Raw genomic sequence first — 27,889 nt, 5'->3', positions numbered from 1 at the left:
TTTAAAATACATATTTGGGATTGAATCCAAAAGAATAGGGGCTGAAGTCCAAAGACTGCTGTTTTTTCTTTAATTTGCATTTGGCTTTTTGAGTCCCATCTTTCCGAATCCACATCCCTCCCATCTCCCATCTCCCTCCTCAATTGCAGTTCTTCTCTGTGAACTTTTGTTTAACAAAGAGGAACAAGCACTGTGCAATGAAAACATTGGCTGTAAATCATTTCAGCTGTAAAATGTAGCTGTTTGGAGCCGGGTAATTGGGCCTGTGGTTCTGACAATAAGAAGGACTGCCAACATCTGACTGTGCTGGTTAATTGGTCCACAGGGAGAGACCCTGGGAGTGTCCAAGAGACCATTTTTCGACTTTTTATTGTTCTAGTTTTTCCACAGGACCTGCAATATTCCCTTGCTAATCGTTTGCCGCAACTGTTTATTTTGCTTGGTAAAATACTGTTGGTACCACAGAATTCATAGCTCTGACACAGGGGGAGCCTTTCAAAGCCTTGAATGCTTGGCAGGCAAAAATATGTGTGCTTTGTAGATTCAGTGCAAAGTAAGCGGGAACATTTCTTTATGGCCACAGTGTGACTTGGGACACCGGGTACAATGTTATCTGTGAAACCCAGGTTGGGAGCAATGCAAAATCCCTGCATTGGTCACAGAGCAAATAATTAACTAATTTATTTTAGATATTAAAAATGTGCTCAGAATTCTCACTGCTTCATGAAATCCTTAGTTTAAGAATAAGGATGTATGCTATATAAATGTGCAGATTTGAAGTAAAAATGTCAAGCATTGAGTGACCCGGTGTGTGTTGCAATGATTTGTTTTCTGAAAGTCAGATATGAAGGAGATAGTTTATTCTCTGAAGTTTGAAAATATGAATTCCCTGCAATGAGATAAGAAGACGGTTTAGTCCTCTTTCCATTTTGCCACACCTGAGAAAATGTACTAAATGCATATAACCTTGCACTTCTTTCTTTTAATTAATAAATGTAATCCCTGAGACAAAGAAGTATGGTTCCTGGGATGTGGGGAGTATCCATTCCAGGAACAAAGGGAGATTCTGGGGAAAATCAAAGTTGAGGCGAGCTGAGCCAATGGTTGACTATCAACTTCTTGAGAACGTGGAGAGCAATAATGGTTTGATGTTACATCCTCTGCTGGGGTTTAGGGTCTGATATCCCTAGCATCCAGTACCACAGGGTACTCAGCAAATGCTGACTGAACTAATTAGTAGTAATCATCATCTTCATAGTATTTCTTCTTGCCTCACAGGCCAAGAGAGGACTCAGGAAGGTGGACAATGATGGGCAGGTGTGGTAGGTCAGCCTCGTGGAGAATAGATCATAGAAGAATGGCTCAAAGAAGACTGATTCTTTGCATGAAAGTAATAGAAACTCTATTTAAAGCAGCTAAACTAAAAGGGGGAGGAATTTATTAAATGTTGGGGGGTTTCACTGAACCCAAGGACAGGAATTCAGTCAAGACTGAGGAACTAACTCGAAGCAGAGGCTCAACCACCAGCAGACTTTCTCTCTAGTCTTTGATTCTGCTTATTTCTGTTCAGTTGCACATTTTTTTCTCCATTTGAACATTAGCCTTCTCTGCCTCTCTTTTACCCATAGCAAGAGACATGGCAGATATCACAATATCAGCATCCGAACTTTTCTTTTTATGGTCTCAAATCTCTGGGCACTGAGTCTAAAAATCCTGGGGAAGGACCTTATTGTCCTAGTTTGGATTAGAGAGTCACCCCTGCTCCACTGAATAGGATCAGTGGTGCGATGTCATGCTACCAACTGGGTGGCGCAGACCTGGGACGAACGAAGTGAGAGGGGCAGTTCCTAGAAGGGAACACAGAACTGATGATACCATGTCCACAGGTTTCAACAGAAGCCAAATCATAAGTGAATAAGGAGGAAGAATAAATTTTTCGGTCACATGGAGGTTTACTATCTGTAAAGAGAGAAATAAGGAAATACATCAATCACTTCACAGGAATTCGTTAGGGGCCATTATGTGCTGGTGAAGTCAGAAATGGCTTATATGGGAAGGAAAGGTTTGAGTTTGGCCTGGAAGGATGGGCTAGATCAAGAGAAGTAGAGGAGAGAGGAAGGCTTCCAGACAAGGGCTGCACAAAAAATAGTCCAGAGGCGCTAATGGGCTCCACATTTGATGACAGGGAGAACCTGGCCTGCTTGTATTTAGATATACCTACAGAGAAAGTGCAAGATAAATGTGGATAATTAGGGTGGCCGCAAATTTTAGAGGGCCTTGAAAGGTGGGCAGAGGATTTAGATTTGGCAAGCAAGAATGAATTTTTTTTTAGAGATTTTTGTAGAAAGAGGAATATGATAAAAACAAGTTTTAGAGGGTGAGTTTGGTAGCCATGGATAAGACACGCTCGATGACCGAGCCGCTGAGCGCAGGACGGCTTTCTAGTAGACTACTTTGGCGTTCAGCATAAAATACATGTTCTCAGACCTCATTCCTTCTATTGAATCTGAATCTCTGGGGTTAGGGCTGGGACTTTCTATGTTAGGAAAATTTCTCAGGTAGCAAATGCTGAGGATAGACCTAACTGGTTAATGACCTGCTCTTTTTCAGCTTGGGCAGCGACAAACTAAAATTTTTTAAGTAGGGAAACTATCGTCCTTTGAGAAGTACAGTTCATTCTTCATTAATTGGAGGAATGCGAGAGGAGAGGAAAGCAATAAATAACCCTGAATCTCAGCTTATTTAAGACTAAGGTCAACTCAACGATCCAGTTTCCCCTTGCTTTTATCTGTTTAATTACTTCTTTAATTTTGTTCTTTTGAACAATGTAACTCCTTTGAATCCACCATCCAAATCAAAAGCTGGGACCATGGTTTTTGCTAAATCTAACTTGTTCCATGCCTCCATCCCACTTCATTGTCTGGATGTTTATACCACTAGAGGTAACCATCATCCAGGATCTCATGGTCATCATTTACCTGCTTTTATTTTTGCATAGTTTATTGTATGTGATACTGTTTATTGTATGCATTATTGTAGTGTTCCTAAAAAGTATATGCAGTTTTAAATGTTTGACTTTATGAAAAGGGTAGCATACTGTAAACAGTGTTTTGGAACTTACTTTTTAAATTTAGTATTACCTTCCTAAGATTCTTCCACATTGTTGGGTGTTGCTGTAGTTCATGTGATCAAGCTTGTGGAGTAACTGCGGGAATGGGGCACTGGGACCTGGGCTGAACTCACCAAGCCCCCAACAAGCAGTTAAGAAGCAACTGACTGGCTCTGGCAACCTCCCCTTCTCAGGGCAGGAGGTGGGAAGCCACGCCGTGGTGTGTCTTTTCCAGAAAAGTGGAGGTTGAGCCAATGGATTTCCTGTTCCTCAACCAGAGTAGCTCAGAGGGGCAATAGCTTCTTCCTTTGCATACCTGTAATCAACTGTAATCTATGCCTGCCACAACATTAAGGAGAACAGCCAGGGAAGTGGGTGTTAATTATGGTTAATGTGCAAATTGCTGAATTCACCCTGATGCCAAGAACCAACTGTACGTTCTGACTATTTTTCTCATATTATTTATAATACACATTTATGATATCTTACCTTCGTGTAATATACAATTTTATATACTATATTATTATATGATGTATTGTTATGGGCTAAATTGTGTCCTTTCCCAAATTTATGTGTTGAAATCCTAACCCCTAGTACCTCAGCATGAGACTGTATTTGGAGATAGGGTCTTAAAGAGGTAATTAAGTAAAAATGAGGTTCTTGGTGTGGTCCCTAATCCAATATGACTAGCTTTATAAAAAGAGAAAATTTGGACACAGACACACACAGAGGGAATGTCATGTGAAGAGGCAATGAGAAGGCAGCCATCTCCAAGCCAAGAAGAGAGGCCTCAGAAGAAACCGAACCTGCTGACACCTTGATCCTGGACTTCCAGGCTCCAGAATCATGAGCAAATGAATTTGCTAGATAAGCCATACAGTCTATGGTATTTTGTTATGGCAGACCTAGCAAACTAACAGACATATAATTTTTATTATGACTAGGGCTAGCATGACAATTAAAATAATGGCTTCTATGACTAGACTTCCTGGGTTCAAATAATAAGTTTATAACACCTTGGGTACTTTGGCTCCACCAAGATGGAGTAGCCCCATTCCTCCCAGGTCCCCCACTTTACAACTAAGCATCTCCGGACATTATACAACAAACAAGAATACAAAGTCTCTGGAGGTGAAAGAAGAATGGGCTGCCTGGAACCAGGGGACTTGAGGAAAGAGATGGTGGTGAGTTCCTGGGTTAACTATTGCCATCTATGTATTTTGTACAGGTACTGCAGACCCCTCAAACCAGAGCCACAGACACAAAAAGCTCCAAGAAAAGCCTGTTCCCATTAGGCAGATGACCAGGAAGCATTTTGAAAACACCTACCCTACTCTAGCTAAATGCCAAACATCAATGGAAAAATGCCCCTCCATCTGCTACTTGCTCACTGGGTGGAAGCAGGCAGCATAGTCCTGTCACCCCACGGGGTGGAATCAGCAGGGCTGATGGGGAAGCTAACTTCTATCCTGCACATGGCAGAAGCAGGCGGTGCTTCAGTTCCCTTGCCAGGCAGTGTTGGCAGGACCAAGTGGGCAGCTGATCTTCCGTGCCCCGCCCAGTGGAACCAGGCAGTGCAAATCTGCCAGGGTAGTGTCAGTAGGGCCCAGTGGTCACCTGAGTCTCCGTCTTCACCCAGAAGCAATGAGACTTCAGGAGTTGGTGCATGCTGGGGCTGGTCAGTGCTTCTCTTTCCCCTGGGGTGGGGAGCTGAGCCTCCACCCCATCCAGGAGCAACAAGACAGAATAAGGTGGTGGAACATAGGGCTTGTTGGCACTCTGCCTCCCACTTCCCTTCCCCTGGTGGCAGCAGAGCCCAGCAGGGTGGGAGTTGGTGCCTCCTTTTCACCATGAAGGTGTCAATAGGGCAGAAGGGGGACTGACTATGACCCTCCTCTCTGTAGTGAGCCAGCATGAGTCAGTGCCCTGCTCTTGCCAAGATGGTGTTGGCAGGGCCCAGAGGAACCTGGACATACACCCATCCCACCCTCGCACTGTACCTCATCAGGGGACCACCTGCTGAAAACAGAAGATAAAATAGGATTCAAAGTCTCATAGTACAATATCCAAAATGCCCAGCATACAATAGAAAGTCACCTGTCGTACCAAGAACAGAAAATCAAGACATGATGGAGAAAAGATAATTAACAGATGCCAACGCCAAGATGAATCAGATTTTGAAATGGTCTGACAATTTTAAAGTAGCCTCATAAAAGTGCTTCACAATGATTATAAATTCTCTTGAAACAATTGAAAAATCAGGAAATCTCAGCAAAAAAACCCAGAAGTTATTATAATAAGAACCAAATGGGAGCCTGCTGATGGCATAGTGGTTAAGTTTGAAAGCTCTGCTTTGGCGATCCTGGGTTCCCAGGTTCGGATCCAGGCCACAGATCTACACACTGCTGATCAATCCATGCTGTGGCAGCATCCCACATATAAAGTAGAGGGAGACTGGCAGGAATGTTAGCTCAGGGACCATCTTCCTCAAGCAAAAAGAGGAGGATTGGCAACAGATGTTAGCTCAGGGCTAATCTTTCTCACACACACACAAAAGAACCAAATGGAAATTACAGGACTTAAAAATACAATAACCAAAGAAAAAACTCATTGGATGGGCTAAATAGCAGAACAGTAGAGTGAAGAAGACAGGATAAAAATCAGTGAATTTGAGGACAGATCAATAGAATTTACTCAATAGGAACAACAGAGAACATAGGAAAAAAAAGACTTTGGCTAAGTTAATTAGACTGTCTGGATTTCAGTTTCCTCGCCTTTAAAATGAAGGTCTTGATTGTAGCTATGTCAAAGGAATGTTGTGAAAATTAATTGAGATGTATATAAAAGGCTTATTTGGCAGAGAGCCAGGCACACAGTAAGTTCTCAATAAAAGTTAACTGTTACAATTATTATGATCACCCTGTGTAGACAGCCATGTGATTTCATGTCTTTGTACACTTAATTCAATTCAATATGTAATTCAAAATGACAAATGCTATTTTTAAGAGCTGAGGGAGAGATCGGCGTGGGGGAGGCTGGGCAGGAAAGGTTTCTTGAATGAAAGTGTTTTTAATCTGGGCTTGGAAGAAGTCGTGGGCCTGGATGAGCAGGTGGAGGTGGCACCTTCTATACAGAGGTAGCAGAGTGCCTAGAAATGAGAACGGCCTGGTCAGGAGCTAATTAGGAATATGACTGGAGTTCTTTTTGCCTTCTTGGTCTAATTAGGATAAAAAGAGCAGCAAATGGATGGACAGGAAGGCAGGCCTTAGCTTTAGGGGACCATTTAGGAAATGACTTTAGTGCTGAATGTGGTTCTGGTCTCAGTGATCTCACAGGAAGCAGGTTGCTATGCTAATTATCCCTTCGATATCTCTACTCTTTTTCTTTCCTTCCAGGCCATGGAAATGTCTTACCCCTTTGGTTTATTAGAATGTTCTTCTGTTAGCAACACCTCCTACATGTGTTTACATCTGCACAAATACGCTCACACCCACATCCACACTCACATATATATTCATGCACAGTTACATACTCGCACATATACTCATGAACATTTGCCCCCACATATACCTGCACATATTCACAATCACATACCCCACAGACACTCATGCATGCAATTACATACATTCAAACACACTCACACATTCATACACACACGGCACACGTGTACATATACGCTCATATGCACGACCACACACATTATGCACACCACATATATACACACACTCAAGTCATACAGACATACATAAACATACCATATGTATGCAACCAGTCACAAATGTGTACTCACACCTCCCACCATTCATACATACGTAAACACACATACACAAGCACCCTTTGAAACATCCCAACGTGTTTATTTTATATGACATAATACTAATATGTAGAAAATTTTCACAAAATAAGCTAAAAATAGATAATCTACTATTTAGTTAAGATTGAATCTCTACCAATAGTAATAAAAATGTCATATAGTGAAATACTCGTCTTTGTATGATTTCTCAAGATTTATTTTTGTAGGAAAGCTCTTAGGATTCTATAACTTTTCTTATGAGACAAGAGAAATGTAGTGTTTCTCTTTTTTTCTTTTTTAATTTGCTTTGGGTCACCGTAGTACCTTTTAATAATGACATACCTTCTGGCTATAAACCTTCTTAAAATAAATAAGTGCAGTTTTGTTTACCATCTCCTTTCTATCTTCTCAGCATTTTCAGTTTTATTCTATTTTCTGGAACAACCGTTTATTTTTCACTTGGTCTTCAATGTTGTTTTCCTTAATCATCCTTTTGTAGCGGTTAAGTTAATCTCCCAAATCTTTGAATTTTTTATCTTCCATCTTTGAAATCTCTGAGACGTTTTTTCTTACAATCAATTACTTGCATTTCATTTTCTTTCACCTCTACTTGTTTTTATAGAAACATCCTTTTTCTTATTTTGGTATTGCCTTTAGTATTATTGCATGCGGCTTCTTGGCCTTGGCTGTGAGTAGCCTGCACAGGCAGGTAGAGAACTAAAACCTACGATAAAGAGCCTGACATCATTTGCACAAGGTTCCAAATATGCATTTGTCATGCTGTGCACCTAATGTTTGTATCTATCACCAAAGCAATAAAGGGAGCACATTAAGCAGATATATTAGTGCTGGGGATGCTTGCTTAAGAGAGAATAAATAAATAAAATACTTCTCAAATAGATAAACACCATCTGAGTTTCCATCTTACCAAAGACAATTGGGAGTCATAATGATAACCAGGAATTGCTTCTTTATGGGTTTCTTGGTTTTCAGTTACGTAAAGAAGGGTCTGTACTTAGATCAGGGCCATTGGCTCCATAATGGTCAAACAGGGACTAATAATGCCAGTTAAACCAGTAATATATCTTATCTCTGAGGATATAGGATAGGATAATATTCAGAATGAGAAAGTGCTTAGGTAACTAGGTATATTTAGCCTTTTTAAAAATTAGAAACCTGGTCTATTAACTAATTAGACAATTTTAGACTAGCCCAGTAGGAAAATTAGGTAATTGTGCAGTGACCCAGAAGTCAAGTTATGCTTTCCAGGTTAGGGGAGGGCCAGGGTCTTTATGGTTTGCTTCAATGCTGTTTCCAGGCACCCTACTCTGCCCCTGAGTGACATGGTGCATGATGATGCCAAATCTTAGGTGTCCAGCCAGACTGGCGTCTATTTCATTGACAGAAACTAGTCCAAGCCTGTCATGCTTCAACTCAATGTTTATTCTTCCCCTTGGTGTTGATGTCATTGGTGATTGTGGTAGAAATAGCAGTAATAGCCTTTTCAGTGGCTCCTTGCTGAGTATAAGGTCTTCACATTAATTCTCTTAACCTTATGAGAAAGCTTGAATTACTCCTTTGACTCGATCAATGAAAAAATTGTCTTAGAAGAGTTAGATGACTTGTTGAAGAACTGTGCTTTTCCCACTCATGGAAGAAGTATTTACTGAATATCCATGTTCTCCCCGCATCTGGTAGCGCCCTCCCGGTACGGTAGAGCATTTAAGAGCCAGTGCACGGCATTGTGATCCCTTGCTCAGTGGATCTGTGTTGCCACAGTGATCCACATCTTGAGATGTTGGAGTCCCAAGATGCAAGTGGACTGGATTCCTGATTTACTGCTTGAAGGGAGTTGCCCTGGATTGCTGCCAGCCTTGCTGGTAATTTTCCCCTAGTGAGAAATAAACCTTTGATGTATTTATTTACTGAGATTTTATTTGTTACTTATTCTGCAACATAACTTAGCCTATCCACTATAGTAAAATGATCCCTATTTTTATCTAAGTATATGGAGTTTAAAAATACGTTTTTGTGTATATCTCCACAAGAATTTTGAAAGTTAAATATATTTATTTCATCTTGATCAGTATAGTAACAATACTGACATTCAGATTATTTTCTGCTCTTTGAGGGCTATGTGTCTTTCATTCAAAGCGTTTGTCACAACTGGGATTTTATACTATTTATATAATTCTTTGATCAATGTCTGTCTAGAATTCCAGCTCCAGGACAATACTACATTTCTAAGTCTGAATCAGGCAGTTAATGCCTATTTGTTGAATTGAGTTAAAAAAAATGAGTGCTGGTATCAGCAGATAAGTGCATCTTATCTCTATAGACGAGCCGCAAAGATTCTTAGAACCAGGACAGTTAGTTGCATGATTTGAGTAATCCATGGTATTTGGCAAAGGAAGCTTGATTAATTCATCCTCATGATAGGGATATATCCACCCCTGGGACAGGATGGGCCATGTCTTTGGGCCAGGACATCCACCTTCTGGCTGTTTTGATGTTGGAAATATCGACTTAAGCGCTTTATGTTTTCATGTTAAATATGATCCGTATTGGTGAACAGCCTTAATGCCCAGTTTATTAATATAGTAAATTCTGATGGCATGCTAAACCTTGTCACAGTTACTCTGGGGGCAGAGCCAATTTCATTGGATTTTATGCTTCAAGATCATAGAGAAAATCCATGAAAGCTTCAGTTATGGTGATGCCATTACTTGTGTGAATATTAGAGTCTGAACTTTTGACTCTGTAGATATTAATTACAGACATTAGGTGTTAGTACAGGTGCTGGTTTGGAGTTGTTTACATACAAAAACACTGAGTGAATGGCACTCTTCTATATTCAAGGCAACTGTTTACACAGGAAAAATGACCCATGTTTTTGCAGGATGGGTGTCTTTGAATTGTTTTATCGCTTAGAGTGGTTGATTTACTGCTGATGAAGCCACTTTTTCTTGAGTTTGTCTTCTTGGTAGCCTGTAGACATTTCTGAGACAATTGGCTAGGACTAGTACAGTCTGTGACACAGAACTGAGCGACATTAACTGACAAATGAATAGATTAATGGGTGGTCTTATTAAAGTGGTGTGCTAATCACCTAAACCAAAGATCACTGACTTCAGAGAGAACTCTTGGAACCAAAGAGAGCTACAGGGATAAAATGCAAAACTCATAATTCATGTTTGTTTTCTCTGGATTCAACCAGCAACACAAATCCTGCTCAACTGTATAAATCTAGCCACCATGGACTTAGGGACACCCATAATTAGGTAACTTTAATCACTCAATCTAGTGAAGAAAATGCAACAGCACTTTGCTTATTTGGGCACAGCTCTTCTTATCTGTACCTGTGAACAGGATGTGTGATAACAAGATGTCAAAGCAATTGCTGCACTGTTTGCTGACGGAGGGCAGTCTACTCAAAGCAGACGGTAGGAACAATCAAGGGCATGTGTGAGAGCCATGGACAGGGAGGTGGCTGTGGCTGCAGGCAGAGCCCACTGACTTGTTGTTTGAGATGGGGCTGTCGCCTGAGCATGTCTTACTTGTGGGCAGACTCACAGGGCCCCCAGTAGTAAGTAGCCCAATGCCTTTTATGTCAAATACAGGCCAGATCTCTGAAAAGAAAAGGCGTGTAGGTACAAAGCTGATCTTTTAATAAAACCAACGAGTTGAGGAGTCACTGTTGGCCAGATGTAGATCCCTTGGCTCAGAGGATGGAGCCGTTGTCCTCAAGCTCGCAGGAAGCAGAGTGTCTTATGATATCCTGTTTAGGAAAACGCCTCCATGTCTGACCATGCAGCTGTTTTACCATTTATCTGGTTTCTTTCAAAATTTCCTGAGCAAATCCTTTCATTTGAAGTTGTAACATGTGGGTCAGGGTTGCGAGTTATTGCAGTGAATTACTGTGGAAACATGGATTCAGGTATTTCTGAAGCTGTAGAAAGCAGAAGGCGTTTCCTGCTTTTAAGTTTCAGAACTCTTCTCAGTGCACAAAGTGAGGCAAGAGTTAAATGTGAATAATTTAAAATTCATGGCTTGGGGAATAGATTCTGAATGAGGAAGATGAACAGTCCCCTGAAAAAGTAGGAGGAAACAGAGAAGTTTCCATCAGGTGGTGTGAAAATTGTCAGTGGATTGTGCAATGAGATGGGATAACTTTGCTTAGCAGTTTATTTCCACTAAATCTCCATAGTGGGAGTTATATAAGCAAAGGATGCCTCTTTTTTTTTTTATTGTACTGTTCTCTTTTCTTTTCCTTCTTGTAAATTTCTTTCAAAAGAAGCCTAAGCAGCAGCATGCAAACCACTGAGAAAAATGAAAATTTACTCTCACATGCTGATAAATGTAAAATAGCTTTTTTCTTTTTTTGCATTTGAACAAGTACGTTTTCTTATTCTGTGGAAGTTTTTGTTTTGTGGAAGTTTGTGTCACATTTCTCACAGTGGCAGACTTTAACCAGCTTGGCTATTCCTGAAAATGAGGCCCACAACATTTCTTTCAAAAATTTCCGTTTAAAGAATCTTTCTTTGTTTAATCTCATGGAAAGAAATGTTGGTTGCACAGAGGTCTTTTAAGAAAGAAAAACACTATAGAAAAAGCAAGTATTATTAAATCAACCGAATTCTGCACTCCATGAGGCAGAAAACAAGCTTTCTTGAAAACCAGGGGCAGAAAGTGTTTCTAGATTGAGAAGAGTTTGGGAACCGAGGAGGAGGAAGGCACATGTCCTCGGTCCATGCCAGGGCAGTGACCAGGGGACTGAATAATCTTGATAATAATTGCAAACATTTACACAGCACTTACCTGGTGTCAAGAACTTTTCTAAACACCGCTTTCTGTATATAGATCAACGAATCTTCTCACACCCTACAAGGTAGATCTATTTTTATCCCCTTTTGCAAATGGAAAACTGAGGTAGAGAGAGATGAGATGATTTGTCAGAGATCACACAGGCAGTATGTGGCCTACTGTGGTTTTAGCCAGCTTTGCTTATGGACAAAGACAACCACTCAGGAGGTGCGATTTGTGGTCTGTCAGAAAGAGACCCCCTCAGTCCATAACGCTCTCTGAGATTTTTACCTTAGCGTCTGAAGCCTGAGCCATAAAAACTTCATTAGAGTTGAAGTATTAGACTATTAAAAGGAAAGCCTCAGTAATAGATTAACCCCTTTCCTTTCCTACACAACTGAGGGAAAGGGGTTTTGAAGGAAGGAGGAAAGAGAGGATAATGCGTCTGTGTGGAGCCTTGCAGGCTGGGGAGAGGGTGGTGAGGGTGGGCATCTGATGGACAGCCACCTACCCTCCCACCAGAGGAATGGTTTAGAAAAAGCTAGAAGAGGCTAGAAGAAGATGGGCTTGAAGAGTCAGACTGACCTGAGTTTGAAACCCTCTCTACCAATTCCCACGCTGCTGACTTCACCTCTCTAAGCTTCAGTTTCCTTTTCTGTTATCTCTTGGGGTGGTTTTAAACATTTAATGAGATATCAGGGTTAACATATTTTAGCACAGACGTTAGCACAAAGTGGAGAGGCAAAATGAAGAGCAAACTCCAGGGCCAGGCTGCAGGGGTTCAAGTCCAGGGGGCCTCACTCATTGGCTGTGTGTCTTTGGACACATTGCTAAAACTCTCTGTAATCTGGGGCCCATTAGAGTGTCTACCTCCTAGTGTTGTCTGGGAGTATTGGTTGGGTTAGTATGTGTAAACTGTTTAGACTAGTCCTTGGTACATAATATGTGCTATTTAACTGCTGCTATTTTCATGGCAAGCACTAAAAGAAATAGCAACTGATATCAGTAAGTATAAGTTAGCCAACTTAGAATTTTTTTCTAGCGTATCCATGCCTTGCATTGGTACTTGTTAGCCTGTAAATAAGCTCTCTTCATTGACTTTGAGCTTTCCTATACCCACTGTGAACTCTGACCCTTGGTTTTGGTTAAATTCTATCTTTTACCAAGCACAGGGTTGGTTCAAAAGTGAAATGCAGGGGGTAAGGAGGTGGGATTTTGTTCTTCCAGGCTTTGAGAAACAGTCATGGTAGGAGCGAAGGATTTGTCTTTGCATTTGGACTGACAACCAAAGGGTGGATGTAAATGGTCGGTGACCTTGTTCTCCAGGTTATGAGGGATTGGGCTTGTGACTTCCTGTTTAGCTTCCTGAGCTGTGTATTCCGATGTGACGCTTCAGAACTGGAGTTTCCACAGTCTTGTTCTAGTGACGCAGAAATGCGAGAACTCTAGCCAGGTGGCTCAGTGCACTGTTGACGTGCCCATTTACAAATATATATTTGTTGCTATTTTCTAGGAACAATTTTGTTTTTTTTAAGAATTTTTTTTAAAGATTTTATTGTTTTCCTTTTTCTCCCCAAAGCCCCCCAGTACACAGTTGTATATTCTTAGTTGTGGGTCCTTCTAGTTGTGGCATGTGGGATGCCGCCTCAGCATGGCCTGGCGAGCAGTGCCACGTCCGCACCCAGGATTTGAACGGGCGAAACCCTGGGCCACCGCAGTGGAGTGCGCAAACTTAACCACTCAGCCACAGGGCTGGCCCCTCTAGGAACAATTTTAAATGCTCTTGGTGCTTTGTTCTGGCCTCCATTTTAATGTGTCCTGAATGGCGTTCTACACAGGAACATTGTGAACAAATGCTGGCAATCATATTTTCTAGTTAGTGATTGTTTACTCATCTATCCATCCATTCACTTAAAACATATTTGTTGAGCATCTATTATGCACCAGGAGTTGTTCCAGACACTGGGAATTCAGCAAGGAACAAAACAGACACAAGTCCCTGCCTTCCAGGTCCTTGCATTTTGGTGAAGATAAGGGCAGTCAAGTATGTGGCGAGTTAGGTGGTGATAATGTACTAAGGGGAAAAAGAAAGCAGGGAAGGTTGGTAAGGAGGTAGGGGGGCTAGGAAAGCCTCACCGAGAGAGATGTTTGAATAAAGACTTGAAAGAGTTTGGGAATGAGCTTTGTGGGAAGAGCATTCCAGTCAGAGGGAACAGCAAATGTGAAGTTGACAAGAGAGTGCCTGGCACATGTGGGGCAGAGCAAGGAGGCCATTATCATAGTTGGAGAGGAGTAAATGATGGGACGAATAATTGGAAATAGCGCCAGAGAACAAGGAAGAGCCAGATTATACAGGTCAGGGGAGGAATTTGGCTTTACTCAGGGTGACATGGGAAAGTCCCAGGTAGAGGAGAAACCCAGCCTGATTTTCATTTTACCAGGATCACTCTGGCTGCTGGACAGAGAATAGACTGAAGGGGTAGGGAGAGAACATGGATCAAAGTGGAGACAGCAGTTAAGATGCTATTACTGTGATCCTGGGGAGGGATGACAGTGACTCGGATCAGGGTGCTGGCCTGGTGGGAGGAAGTGGTCGGACTCTGGAAACATTCTGGAGTGTAAAACGACATTGTCACTCTGGAAAGCAGTTCAACAGTTTCTTAAACAAAATGAAAACAATAAATAAACAAACACAAAACCCTAAACCTACACTTACGATACACAACCCAGCCATTGCACTCCTGGGCAGTTATCTCAGAGAAATGAATGCTTATGTTCACACAAAAACCTACACAGGAGTATTCATAGCAGCTTTATAGGTACTGGTAAAAAACTGGAAACAACTGAGATGTCCTTCAATAAGTGAACAGTTAAACAACTGTGGAACATCCACACTATAGAATACTACTCAGCAATAAAAAGGGAACAAATTCGTGATACATGTAATAACTTCTAAGGACCTCGAGGGTATTATGCCAAATGAAAAAAGCCAATCTCAAAGGGTCTCATACTATTTGGCTCCATTTATATGACATTATCAAAATGACAAAATTAAAGAGATGGAAAACAGACTAGTGATTTGCAGGGGTTAGGGCTGAGAGGAGGTAGATACCATTATAAAGGGGTGGCACAAGGAAGTTCTTTGTGGTGATGGACTAGTTCTGTATCTTGATTGCAGTGGTGCTTACAGGAATCTATATATATGATTAAATGACATGGAACTATGTGCATGAACCAATGTCAATTTCCTGCTTTGACATGCTGTAGTTATGTAAGATGTTAACATCAATGGAAACTGGGTGAAGGATACATGCAATCTCTGTGCTATCTTTGCAACTTCCTGTATATCTGTGATTCCTTCAAAACAAAAAATTAAACAATATTATTAGCTGATGGGAGGGTGGGGCAGAACCCTCAGAGAAGCAGAGAATGAGGAAGACTGAGGGTCAGGCAGAGTTGTGGCTCTCTCTTGGGGTCTTCTGCATTCTTTGGCATTTTTGATAGCATTTGTGCTTCCTTTTAAATTTCTGTAGTTGTGTGAAGCTTTGAGCCCTTTAATAATAATAGAAGATGCTGACGAAAGCAAAAAATAAGTGGAGTCAATAGAATTTGCTGACAGAGTTGATGTAGGGTAAAGAGAAAAAGGAGCTAAAGATGACTCCAAGCGTTTTGGCCTGAGCGACTGAAAGAATTGAGTTGCAATTAACTGTCAAAGGAGCTAATTTGGGGGTCTATATTGAGAGTTCAGTTTTGGACGTGATAAGTTTAAGATGCCTATTTGACATCTTTGGAAATCATCAGCACGAAAATGGTATTTCAAACTATAAATCTAGATGAGATTGCCAAGGGAGTGAGTATAGATAGAGAAGAGACTTCAGGGCTGAGCTTGGGCTATTCTGACATTTAGATCTTAGGGAGATGAGGAGGAGTCAGAGAAGAAGACCAGGATGGCATGTCCAGAGGGGTAGGATAAAAAGCAGGAGAGTGAAATATGCTCAAAGCCAGTGACGGAGGTATTAGAAAAAGGTAGCAATCACCTGTCTCAAATGCTGACGAAATGTCAATAAGACGAAGACAGATTTGACCACAGCTTTAGCTACGTGGAGGGCATTGGGGACCTCAGTGAAGTTTTGAGGGTGAGGGTACGACTAGAGTGGACTCAAGTCACCACAGGAAGAGTTAAGTTGAAAACCCTACTCTCAGCAGCTCCTGGGGAGCCTTCTGTGAAGGGAAGGAGAAAAAGTGGAAGTAACTTGGAAGAAGGTTTTTTTTTCTTTTTTCTTTTTTAAAACGTGAGGCGAAGAGCATGTTGTGATGGAAATATCCAGTATAAGAAGGGAAAATTGATGCTTCATGAGAAAGGAGGGACCAGCTGAAGAAATGTCCTAGAAGAGGCAAGAAGGGCTAGGATCTAGTATCTGAGTGGAAGCATTAACCTTTTTCAGGAGAGAACGAGAGTCTGAGAGTGCGGATGTAGATGGATGGGACAGGCGAGTGGAGGTGCGAGCTCATGGGAGTTCTCTCGGGTGGAGTCCGTCCTTCCAGTGAAAGGGTAAGCAAGGTCACAGCAGTAAAGGGTGAGAATAAGTAGGCGGGGCTGGAGGTTTGAGGAGGGGAGAAAGTGTGAAAGCTAGAAGGAATGCACCCTGGGAACATATGTACACAGTGTGCTTCTAGGGCAGCACGATGTGCCTTGCCGAGGGTGGCGGCGTGGTGTTCAAGTGCACCTTCGTTCCGCTGCAGTACGGGTGTGGAACGCAATGAGACCTCTCTACCATTGGTTTGGTGTCTCTTTCATTACAAGAAGTGTACTTCCTATTTAGTCAATTATTTCGCAATTCGTGCAACCCCTGTGACCTCGTCTCTCTTAACCTTTTGAGTTGAGAGGTTAATTTTGAAATCATAGATTTTAGAAGAAAGAAAAAGAAGAGAGAAGAAGCCTCCTGAGAGGAGGTATGGAAATCAGAGTCAAGAGAACAGAAAATAGAACAGTTTCTTATTTGATCACTTAAGGAACTTGTGAAAGCGTTTTAAGCCATCGACATGCAAACAGTGACAGTTTTACCTAAATGGAATAGTTGGGATATTTTTACTTGTGTTGCTTTCATTCAAACAAATATTTATTGAGAATCCAGGCACTGTGTGTGTTCCAGGGATGTGAAAGCAGATGAGCTCTAGGTGCTATAGAAGCAGAAATGCAAAAAGTGTGGTAAGTGCGAGGATGCAAGGATAGAAATATACACTTGGGCACCAGTAAGGGAGGCATTTGAATCCCATCTGGGCAGTGGGTGGGAGTGATTCAGAAAGATGCTGAGCTAGGGATGCTGGAGTGGAGATTTACAGGAGGGAGGGAAGGATAGCCAGGTGACCTGGATGGGAGCCGGGGGTGGGGGTTGGGGCAGGGAGAGAGGCATTTCGTGCAGAAAGTGAGAGCAAAGGTGAAAGGGTAGAAGGGAAGAGAAGCAGGGAGATAAGGGCTCCAAGGGAGAGTCTATAGGGCGAGTGGTCAAAGTGCCTAGATGGAAAGGGCCAGAGCAGAGAGGAACCATGCTGAGTAAGGAGGAGAAGACACGGGTAGAAGGGTTTTGACCCTGGGAACCTGAATTTTATTGTGAAAGCCATGTTAGTGCTGCATCTTCTTGGAAGGCTGGCTCGGGCGTAGGAGGGGAAGAGGAACTGACCAAGAAGGAAATAAGGCAGGGGAGGGAAGAATGTCAACTTACTGGTAGATGCTGCTGAGATAGAGCCAGTGAATGAGGCCCAGCACTGAGTCTGCCTTTCCCTCCCCAAACCTGGATCAGAGTTTGTACAACTTGTCAGGAAGCTAGGGAGCTGTGGAAGAGCACTGGTCTAGGCATCAGGCGACCTGGACTCTGGTCCATGATGCGAACTCTTTGGGTGAGTCCTTTTCCTCTGGGCCCTGCTTCTCTCCTCTGTGAAACCAGGTGGTGGGGCCTGAAGCTCAGATGAGTCATTCCTAAAGAATGTTCTCTTGTGCTGTATGTTAAACCTTAGTGACTTCAAGGATATCATATTTCACTATTCAGCACCATGTGCTAGGCCTCTTTCATGGTTGTGATCTATTCTAATTCAGGTCTCTGGTGTAGCGCATTTGTGACCTGTCTGCATTTGTCTTCTTATTCTTCTGTCACTTAGTGATGCTGGTTGCCATAGAAGAAGATTTGGCAGTTTCACAGAGAGGATGATGGATTGTCACACTTGTGGGTGGATGCTTTTAGAGGAGTGAGGAATGTGTGTAGTAATGATGGAGATGATGAAGAAGAAGATAATGATGACAATGATGATGAAGAAGATAGTGACGACGATACTGATGAAGATAGAGATGAGGATGGTGATTCTAATAGCTAATGTTTATTGATCATCTATATATTTTTTTTCCTTTTTCTCCCCAAAGCCCCCCAGTACATAGTTGTATATTCTTCGTTGTGGGTCCCTCCAGTTGTGGCATGTGGGACGCTGCCCCAGCATGGCTCGATGAGCAGTGCCATGTCCGCCCCCAGGATTCGAACCGGGGAAACACTGGGCCGCCTGCAGCGGAGTGCGCAAACTCAACCACTCGGCCATGGGGCCAGCCCCGATCATCTATATTTTTTAGTATATATTATCACAGGTAATCCTCACAACAAACCTTTGATGTAAGTATTTCCATTATCTGCATTTAGCAGATGAGGAAATTGAGGCACAGAGAGGTAAAGTAACTTTCTCAAAGTCACGTGGCATTTGAATCCATGTAGCCTGACCATGGGCCTATAATTCAGCATGACAGAGGGCTTCATATAGGAATGGCAGCTCTGTGCAGAGACACAGAACACCATTTGAGGGTGTGAGTAGAGGAGGGCAAGGGGAAAGCAGGGCGAACGTTGAGGAGTACATTGTTGTTGCAGTTCTGTGGTAGGCTCCCAAACATCTCAAGCTGCTAGGAGTTATCCTTTCTGTAGGTGGACTCTCAAAAATCTTTTCAAGGTGTATATATGCTGCAAGATGAAAATTGTTGCTGTACCAGCAACAGAATGACTTTCTGGGGAGATAAATCTCTTCAGCTCTGTTAAAATGGCGGAGGGAGGTTGGAACCCGAGCCTCTTCCCTCACCTTCCTCCTCAGTTCTGAGGGCACCTCCGGGATACTTCAGCCTTCTCCAGCCAGACAGGAAACTCACCAGGACATGCCACGTGGCTCTGTTTACCGAAAGGAAGCACGTTACCTAGAAGCAATAATGAGCTGACTCTATGACCATTCCTGTCATGTAAGAGCGACGTAATAACCTGCCTTTGTGCTGTACTTGACAGTTTGCAAAGCGCTCTCACATTATCATTATAGTTAACAGTTACTGAGACGACTATGTGCCAGCTCCCATGCTAGGTGGTTTTACATGTGTCATTTCACTCAATCCTCACAATAACCCTTTGAGATTGGTTTCATTCTTATCTCCGTTTTACAAATGAGGAGACTGAGACACAAGTGTTAAGTGAGTTGTTTAGAGTCACATGGCTGGCTAGTGTATCAGGAATTTGACTCAGGCCAAAATGACCCACTATAAAGCAGGAATCAGATTTCTTGTTTGTTATAAGGAAATTTCCTTTGTATGTCAAATTCAAGATGTGGCAACAAGGGCTGTTTTAAGTTTTCTGTTTTCTGAGTGACTCTGACTACAACTTGAACGATGAAGAACTTTTTCATTCATCAGAAATCAGAACCTCTTCAATTCAGTAATAAATGTTTAATAATTTTCAGGTCTTTTCTCTACCGTACTGTGAACCATTTCTGTAAATAATGTTCCCTTTGTTACAAAAGTCCTACAAAACAGGTCAATGGGTGAAGGAAAGAAATGACACATTTCCAAAAATCCTCTTTCTTTTCTGGCCACTTCTTTTTCCTGTTGTGCAATCAGGTAATTCTCGGTCTGATGAGGTAAGTCTGCGTCCTCTTGCTGTAGATTTTTGGTGGTTGGTCTTTGTTGGCGTTTGGGGCTGAAATTCGGCCAGGAACCCGCTGGGCAACTTTTGGCTTTGCTAGGCGTTTAGTACACCCTTGGTGCTAGGCAAATATTAATCGCCAGTGATGATATCGAGGCAGATAAAATCAGCCTTTCATGCTGTTCAGCTTCCCTCTTAGGGATGGGGACAGGCCAGCATGAAGCAGAAATGGTGGCCACTTCCCTGTTTATGGCACGGCTCCCCGGGCGCTGTCTGCAGTGTCCAGTACTACTGGAATAATCTATTGTACTAAGAATAGAGGAACTAATTTAATTTCTACAGGCTGCTAGGATCTACAGTAACTCATTTTATGAGGCTGCAGTTGCTTGCAATTGTCTTGCTAGAGAACAAATAAGTATTTGGAAAATTTCATGCCTGGGGGTGATGCTGTTGTTTGCATTTTGTTTTTCACTCTGCTGAACTACATTCCTCTCCCTTTGCCTCCAGAACTCTGTATGAAACCTCTGTGTATAAAAGTGATGCCAACTGGGGGGAAGTGAGTGTTCTACCCGTTTTTCCTCTGGTTTTGATTTCGGTGCTCTCTCCCTCCTGACTTGCCCTGTGGCTTCAGGGACCCATTTCACGTGGCTTCTGAGCGTGGGATGTATCTTCTTAGATCTGTGTTTTCTCAGTGCTGTAATTTCTGTTTCAGAAACAGCAGGGAAGGGCTTTATTCCTGAAACTAAGAGTAAGCTTAGAGATTAAATGAACACATTTCCTGCTGTGCATAAACGTTGATAGGCTATAAATGCCCAATTTTTAAGTAAAATGTTACCGATCTAGGGATCTCTGAATAATTTATAAATATTTAAGGAATATTGTTTGGATGGTCAAGAGATACAGCCTAAAAGTATGTGGCAGGTGGATTTTGTAACTGTATCAATCGTTTAACTCATTTGCTGAGGTAAAGGGGTTCTGTTACGATCTATACAAGGGGGTAGGGAGTGAGGACCCACTTTCTGTCTTCAGGCAGGATGTTGTGCTCTGGAGAAGAGAGATGAGCCTCTTGGATGTGGGGTGGCTGAGAAGCCTCTGGGGCTTAGTAATCTTTCACTGGTGTTTGGGTTGGGGCCATGGGGGGGTGACTGTACTTATGGAGGATGGCTCAGCTCCCAGGCTAAGTGACCTCGAGAACAGGAGGTAGTGCTTGGAGCATCCCTGGGGGACTCTAGGCTTCTTGAACCCTGTGGTGGTTAATTGTATGTGTCAATTGGCTGCGCTATGGTGTCCACTTGTTTGGTCAAATAGGAGTCTAGATGTTGTGAAGGCATTTTTTAGATGTGATTAACATTTAAATCATCACAGTTTGAGAAAAGCAGATTGCCTTCCACGATGTGGGTGGGCCTCATCCAATCAATTGAAGGCCTTTGGAGAAAAAGAAGAAGGAATTCTGCTTCCTGTATGCCTTTGGACTCAAGACTGCAACATCAACTCCTGCTGGAATTGCTAGCCTGCCAGTCTACCCTGCAGGATTTGACCATGCCAGTTCCTACAGTCACTTGAGCCAATTACTTAAAATAAATCTCTCTCTCTATATATATCCTATTGGTTCTTTTTATCTGCAGAGCCCTGACTAATACGGAACTCCACTGGACCCTGGGTTGAGACTTCAGCACGTGTTCTTGGGGCTGCTGGAGGAAACCTCACCTGGAGCCGTGGGCAGCCACAGGGATTCCACATGTGGCTGCCCTTCCAGGGTGGCCTCAAGTCCCCCAAATCACTCAGGCTGGCCTGTGGTTTGGACTTCAGTGTCAGCCCATTGCAGTAGCTCATGACCCTTTGGCTTCCAAGTCTCATTGGTGACAGATGGGCTGTTCATATTTGCAGACTGGGATTTCATTAGCCTACTCTGAGTATATGGCAACGTCTCTGCATCTCTGCTTCCTGTCTCTAAAGGATGAGTGGCTGTCTTGACAAGGTGGACAGTCTTTTTGGTGGGTAGCAATGAAGATGTGGCAGGAAAAATAGCGTATTTCAAGATTTGAAGGTGTAGTGTACCTTTTGGGGGACAGGAAGGATAGGGTATTGTTGAAGGTGGAAAATGTGAGGGTTTTTCTTTTTTTTTTTGGTGAGGAAGATTTGGCCTGAGCTAACATCCATTGCCAATCTTCCTCTCTTTTTTTTTTGTTGAAGAAGATTAGCCCTGAGCCAACAATTTTCCTCCATTTTGCACATGGGACATCACTACAGCATGGATGATGAATGGAGTAGGTCTGCGCCAGGATCCCAACCAGCAAACCCAGGCTGCCGAAGTGGAGTGCAGAGAACTTTAACCACTTGGCCACAGGGCCACCCCCTGCAAATGTGAGTTTTAATAAGTCAACCAATTAAATTAAGACAAAGAGGGGCCAGTAAGGAGAGAAGTGACAACTCAAGAACTAGGCCAGTGGGGGCTGGCCCAGAGGCATAGTGATTAAGTTCGTGTACTCCACTTCCACTGACTGGGATTCATAGGCCTGGATCCTGAGCACTGACCTCTACCCTGCTCATCAAGCCATGCTATGGCAGTACGCCACATGCAAAACACAGAGGAAGATTGTCACAGATGTTAGCTCAGTGACAATTTTCCTCTTGCAAAAAGAGGAAGATTGTCACAGATTTTAGCTCAGGGCCAATTTTCCTCACCATAAAAAAAAGAAAAATAGAACTAAGCCAGGGTGGAGGTGGCGGACAGCTTCAAATAATGAGGCAGGAGGGTGATATCAGGCACAGAGGTCAAATAAAGTCTGGCTCACGGCATTTCATCCGCCATATGCACTGAGGTATGTGCAGTAGGCCTGCAGGGCCGTGACAGAAGATTGAAGTTTATATAAGTGAGATTGAATTCTTTCCATTTTCCCCTCAGGGACTGTTTCCTCTTCACCTTTTACAGGTTTTCGTTTAATCAACTTGTTTGCTTATCTTTACATTTTGGCAGCAGTTATATCTGACAACAACCCTCATAAATGCGAATTTAGCCAGATAATTTGGAGGTGCTGGGATATCCTGTCGCATGCTTTTAAAGCCTCATAAACTCAGGGCTGGAAAGTAAACTGCCCGTAAATGTGGCAGATTCACCTTGTGGCACCACGGGAAATTTATATCTTGGCTTCAACTCAGTTGAATGCAATTGCTACCTTACTCTAAATAGACATTGCAGTATTATTTTAAAGATTAGTTAGAATGATTCTTGTTTGTCCCTCAGATATTATTATGATATGTAAATGAGGGACATTCCAGGTCATTCTCATTATATTTACACTTGAATTTTCAGTCTAGCTTTCTTTACAAGGGCAGAGTTACATGGATTATATCAAAGCTATCATCAGTGGCCTATAAAGGAAAGGATGGCGGGGCATCCGGGAAGTTTGCGTGGGGCCAGAAAAGATGCTGGAATAGATGAATCCATCTGCTCAACTCCATTTGAAAGGATGGTGTTAGGGAGCTGCGAGTGTTGACGGGTGTGGAATCTTTGCCCACTTGGGAGATACATGGGGGTGCTGAGTAACTGGTGATGGAGAGGACTGTGCATGAGGCGGTCGCTGTTGCTTCATGAGAAGACGAAATGCACGTGCGACAAGCCCATTTGATCTATCAGACAATACGTCACTCAGTTATTTTGTTATTTTGTCTGAGCTGTGTGGTGTATATTAAACTTTCTGGGGTCTGAATTATAAATATGACTACACAGTAGTCGTTCTTGTGCCAGCTAACAAGCTAGTATAATAAGCTACTAGGTGTATCCCAACTTTTACACCCAAATCACAGGGCAACTTGGTCAATGGAAATAGAGACCTAATTTCACCCTGAAAGGACAGGCACATAGAGGAGCCCTCCTGTGTCCCATCATCCAGCTTCGGGCTTCATCTAGACATCAGATTCGTTCACGTGGTTGAAGATTGGCCCTCGGACCCAGGGGGGTCTCTAGAAGTTACATTCTCTTAGGTTACTTGGAGCCCATTGCAGAGTTCATGGGAAGTTCTAGAAACCCTTGCTTTTCTCAGTTCTGTATCAGACAGGATTATGTCTGGCTGCATATGACAGAGAATCTAAATTTAAAGTTGTTTAAACATACATAGTATTTCTCTCATGTGAAAAGTTAAGCGGGAGGCATTCCATGGCTGGTATGGTATATCCCAAAGTCACCAGGCGTCTGGGCCCCTTCCTCCTCTCTGGTCCACAGTTCCTAAGGTGCAGCCTTTATTCACATGGTCCCAAAGAGTTGTCACTGTTTTAGCCATCACTTCTATGTTTTAGGCAGCGGGATGAAGGAAGGGTAAACAAGGTTATACTACTTCCCCCTAAGGACATTCCTCAGAAGTTAGCCACAGCACCTCTGCTTACCCACCATGGTCCAGAACTCCATCACCTGAGCATGCTGAGCATCAAGGGAGCTGGAAAATACACTCTTTATTCCTGGTGGCCAAGCGCCCAGCTAACTGTCAGCGCCCAGTCACTAAGGAAGCAGGGGAGAATGGATATCATAGACAGCTAGCAATACCTTCTTCTCTTCCACCACATGGTATTTGGTAGTATTTAAATTTACACATTTTAAAACTTTTTATTATTTATTCATTTATTTTTTTGAGGAAGATTAGCCCTGAGCTAACATCTTTTGCCAATCCTCCTCTTTTTGCTGAAGAAGATAGGCCCTGAGCTAACATCTGTGTCCACCTTCCTCTATTTTATATGTGGGACGCCTGCCATAGCATGGCTTGTTAAGTGGTGTGTAGGTCTGCACCCGGGATGCAGGCTGGTGAACCCTGGGCCACTGAAATGGAGTGTGTGAACTTAACTGTTGCGCCACCGAGCCGGCCCCTAAATTTACACATTTTTTTTTTTTTTTACACATTTTTTTAAATGTAAGAATTATTGAATGTCTACCCTGTACCAGGATGGGGTTGGGTGCTACGGAGGAATTAAATATGACCAAGACAGGAGGCTATACAGGGTTGTAGAAACAAAGATATCATAGGTCATGAGAGTGTCATTTTATGTACCATTAAGGAAGAAAACAACCGCCAGTTTTAATTATAATAAGCCTTCGTGGTTAGATATGCTAATAATTTCAGAGGTGTTTAAATGTGAAAAATATGTCTCTTGGGGGTTTATTTCTCTTTCAAAACCTTAGCACTCCCATCTATAAAACAAGCATAATAATAGTTCCTAACTCATAGTGTTATGAAAGGATTAAATGAGATAACTCATATGAAGCTTGCAGCCCAATGGCAGACATACAGTTAGTGCTCATCAAATGCTGGCTGTTTGTTAGTGGTTCTAAGTAAAGTTTCCTACCCTCAAAACAGCTTAGTGGGAGACACAGCTAATGTAGGAGAGCCAACAAAATGGGGAGATGAATGGGAAAATTCCCCAGCCTGTTTGTTGCAAATGGGAAACTGGTGTTTGCCTGTGCGCTGCTTCTCCAAGTATACAGAGAGGCATGCTTTGTTTAAAAGAGGTCAGTTGTGGGGGCTGGCCTCGTGGCCGAGTGGTTAAGTTCGCACGCTCCGCTGCAGGCGGCCCAGTGTTTCGTTGGTTCGAATCCTGGGTACGGACATGGCACTGCTCATCAAACCATGCTGAAGCGGCGTCCCACATGCCACAACTAGAAGGACCCACAACGAAGAATATACAACTATGTACCGGTGGACTTTGGGGAGAAAAAGGAAAAAGTAAAATCTTTAAAAAAAAAAAAAAGAGGTCAGTTGGAAGAGTCATTTTAAAAATAGTTTTCGAATAGGTAACATGTGTGATAAATATGATCCCTATTGAAATGTCTGAAGAAAATCTCCCTAAGTAGCAGGGGAGAAATAGTCACCCTTCCGACCATTCCATCGCATTGTGTCTATCTCCTGCCCCTCATCTGCCTAGGGTGGACCCATCTGGGAAGGTTGTCTCTTGCAAGGACCTTCAGAGTCATTGGAAAGACCTGTGTGTGGCTGAGGGAGTTAGAGGTTTCTGTTAATAGGAGACTTACAGAATGTGTTCTGGAAAGTTCTCACATTTTCACCTGTGACTGGGCACATAAGTTCCCAAGTGGAATTGTTCTTCAGAGGCAAAAATCCCATGCATGGAGAGAAACTCCCATTTGTTTTCAAGGAAATGTTGATTGTTACAAAGGACTGAAATCATTCCCCTGGAAAAAAGCTGCTTACAATAGGTTTTATGGTTCTTTGGGAAAGGATACTTGCCCAACGCATTTTCTTTGCTGTGTTTGATTTAGTGCAGGCAGCCTCTATCTCAAGTGTGTTTATTCCTTTTGGTTAAGTGGTGCCTACGACATTTACGGCCTAGAAGAGTAAAACATATCTATTATGTTTTGGAGAAATGAACCAACCTGAAGCTCACAAAGTTATCTCTTGAGAATTTTTGGCTTCTAAAAGTATCTCTTATATCATATTATATAGTTTAAGTTTGAGACAACAAAGTTGGAAATTCTAGATTTTTACTGTTTATCTCAAAATAGTATTTTATTGTATTCAGGGAGATATTTTTAATGGATTAGTCTTGCTTAATAATGTCTATTTCTAAGTTTTACAGTACTTAAGGCCAACTTTGGTGTGTTGTTACTTATAATAGTATTTATATAAAATATTTTTGTTTGTATCTATAGAACCTGAATATTTCCTAGTTTCCACCAGCTTGTGGAAGCCACGTGGTTGAGGTGACTTTCACAGTAGTAGTCCTCTGGCTCATGGATCAATAGCCACTTCTTGTGAGAGGCAGGCCCTGGTTTGTCATTGTTTCTGTGTTACTCAGAGAATCCTCCAGAAGACAGGAGGAAAGGGACCCTTGTAATACAGTCACTGCCTGGGGGGCTGCTGTCCCTGTGCTGGCTGCTGCTGGTGCCTTCATGGAAGCCAGCTGTCTTGACCTCTCTGGTCCTAGAGTGGCTACTGCTGTTCTTCTTGGTGTGCACGACTTGCCCTTGACCTCTAATGACCTGGAGTGTTTATCCTCTGAGTTGCCATGGCCTGGAATTCTGTCTCCTGAGCTGTTGTGCTCAGCTCCCTCTTTGGTCAAGAGGAAAATGCCTTCCTCCCCCTCTAGAGCCCAGCTCTGTTTTTCTTTGGCATGTGGGTGGGTGGGAGATGTCTCAGATCAGACTCCCAGAGAGAGATACAGCCCTACCAGTTATATTTCCAAACCCCTCAATGGCGTGGTGGCAAAATTCACACAGCAGAGTGGCTTAGAGTCTTAGAGATACAACTTTGCATATTTAAACGTTTCTTTTTCTACATATTTCTCTCTATTTTAGTGTGCATAGCCAGCCCTGCCGCCAACATTTTTGAGGCCTGGGGGAGAGTAAAAATGGAAGCAAACATAGAAAAGTCTAAATACTTGAGTATAAATCAAGTGAACATACTGTTATATAAAATATACCTTATCACCCTATCTTGGCAAATATCCTTTCATTACAACAAAATTCTTATTTTTTAAATTTCGGCCTTTTTACTTTTCTGAACTCCATTTTGTATTTTATATCATGATTTTCGCTTGTTCTCAACCTTAGTGATTGAAAGCATGAAAAAGTAAAATGTAACTTTAGAGTGTACAAAATTTGAACACGTTAAAAAAAACAGATGAAAATAAATGTAAACATTGGAAAAGAAAATCTTTTCATGATTTCAAAAAGGTTGTTTTTTGAGCCAGCCCTGATGGTTTAGTGGTTAAAGTTCGGTGCTCTCACCTCATCAATGCCCAGGGTTTGCTTCCTGGTCATGGAACCACACCACCCATCTGTCAGTTGCCATGCTGTGGTGGTGGCTCACATAGAAAAACAAGAAGGACCTACCACTAGGATATACAGCCACACACTGGGGCTTTGGGGAGAGAGAAAAAAAAAAGGAGGCAGATTGGCAACAAATGTTGGCTCAGAGTGAATCTTTCCTAGGGAAAAAAAAAAATCATAACAATGAAAAAAAAAGGTTATTTTTTTCTTCTGAAATATTAAAAAAATCTTTGAAAGTAAGAGGTAAAATTCAAATTGGAATTAATATCATAAATTTCAATCAATTTTTTGAATACAGCTGACGTTTTAATTTTCTGACTATAAGTTAAATCATTTAAATATATCTATAAAAATAAAAACATTACTACTTCCAGTGTTCAATGTCCATCTAGTTGCCCATGTCGAGAAATGATATTTTGCTTCAGGAATGTTATGTCTAGATTTTATGTTTAGTTTTAGAGTATAAACTTATATATGTA

The 27,889-nt window shown here is 42.2% G+C and overlaps 2 long non-coding RNA genes across 2 annotated transcripts in view; both read left to right on the top strand.

The window, feature by feature from the left end:
* The window catches only part of LOC138918539 (uncharacterized), a 312,832-nt gene that overhangs the window by 161,919 nt on the left and 123,024 nt on the right, over window positions 1-27,889 (top strand). The window lies entirely within an intron of this gene.
* LOC102148499 (uncharacterized) overlaps window positions 17,399-27,889 on the top strand; it is a 45,547-nt gene continuing 35,056 nt past the window's right edge. Inside the window, exons 1-2 of the long non-coding RNA XR_288655.3 lie at window positions 17,399-17,603; window positions 18,121-18,336. This is a non-coding gene — a long non-coding RNA (uncharacterized lncRNA). The remainder of the gene's footprint in view (window positions 17,604-18,120; window positions 18,337-27,889) is intronic.

This window comes from Equus caballus, chromosome 17 (genome assembly GCF_041296265.1).
Source record: "Equus caballus isolate H_3958 breed thoroughbred chromosome 17, TB-T2T, whole genome shotgun sequence".
NCBI lineage: Eukaryota > Metazoa > Chordata > Mammalia > Perissodactyla > Equidae > Equus > Equus caballus.
This window is presented reverse-complemented; position numbering and strand designations above follow the sequence as displayed.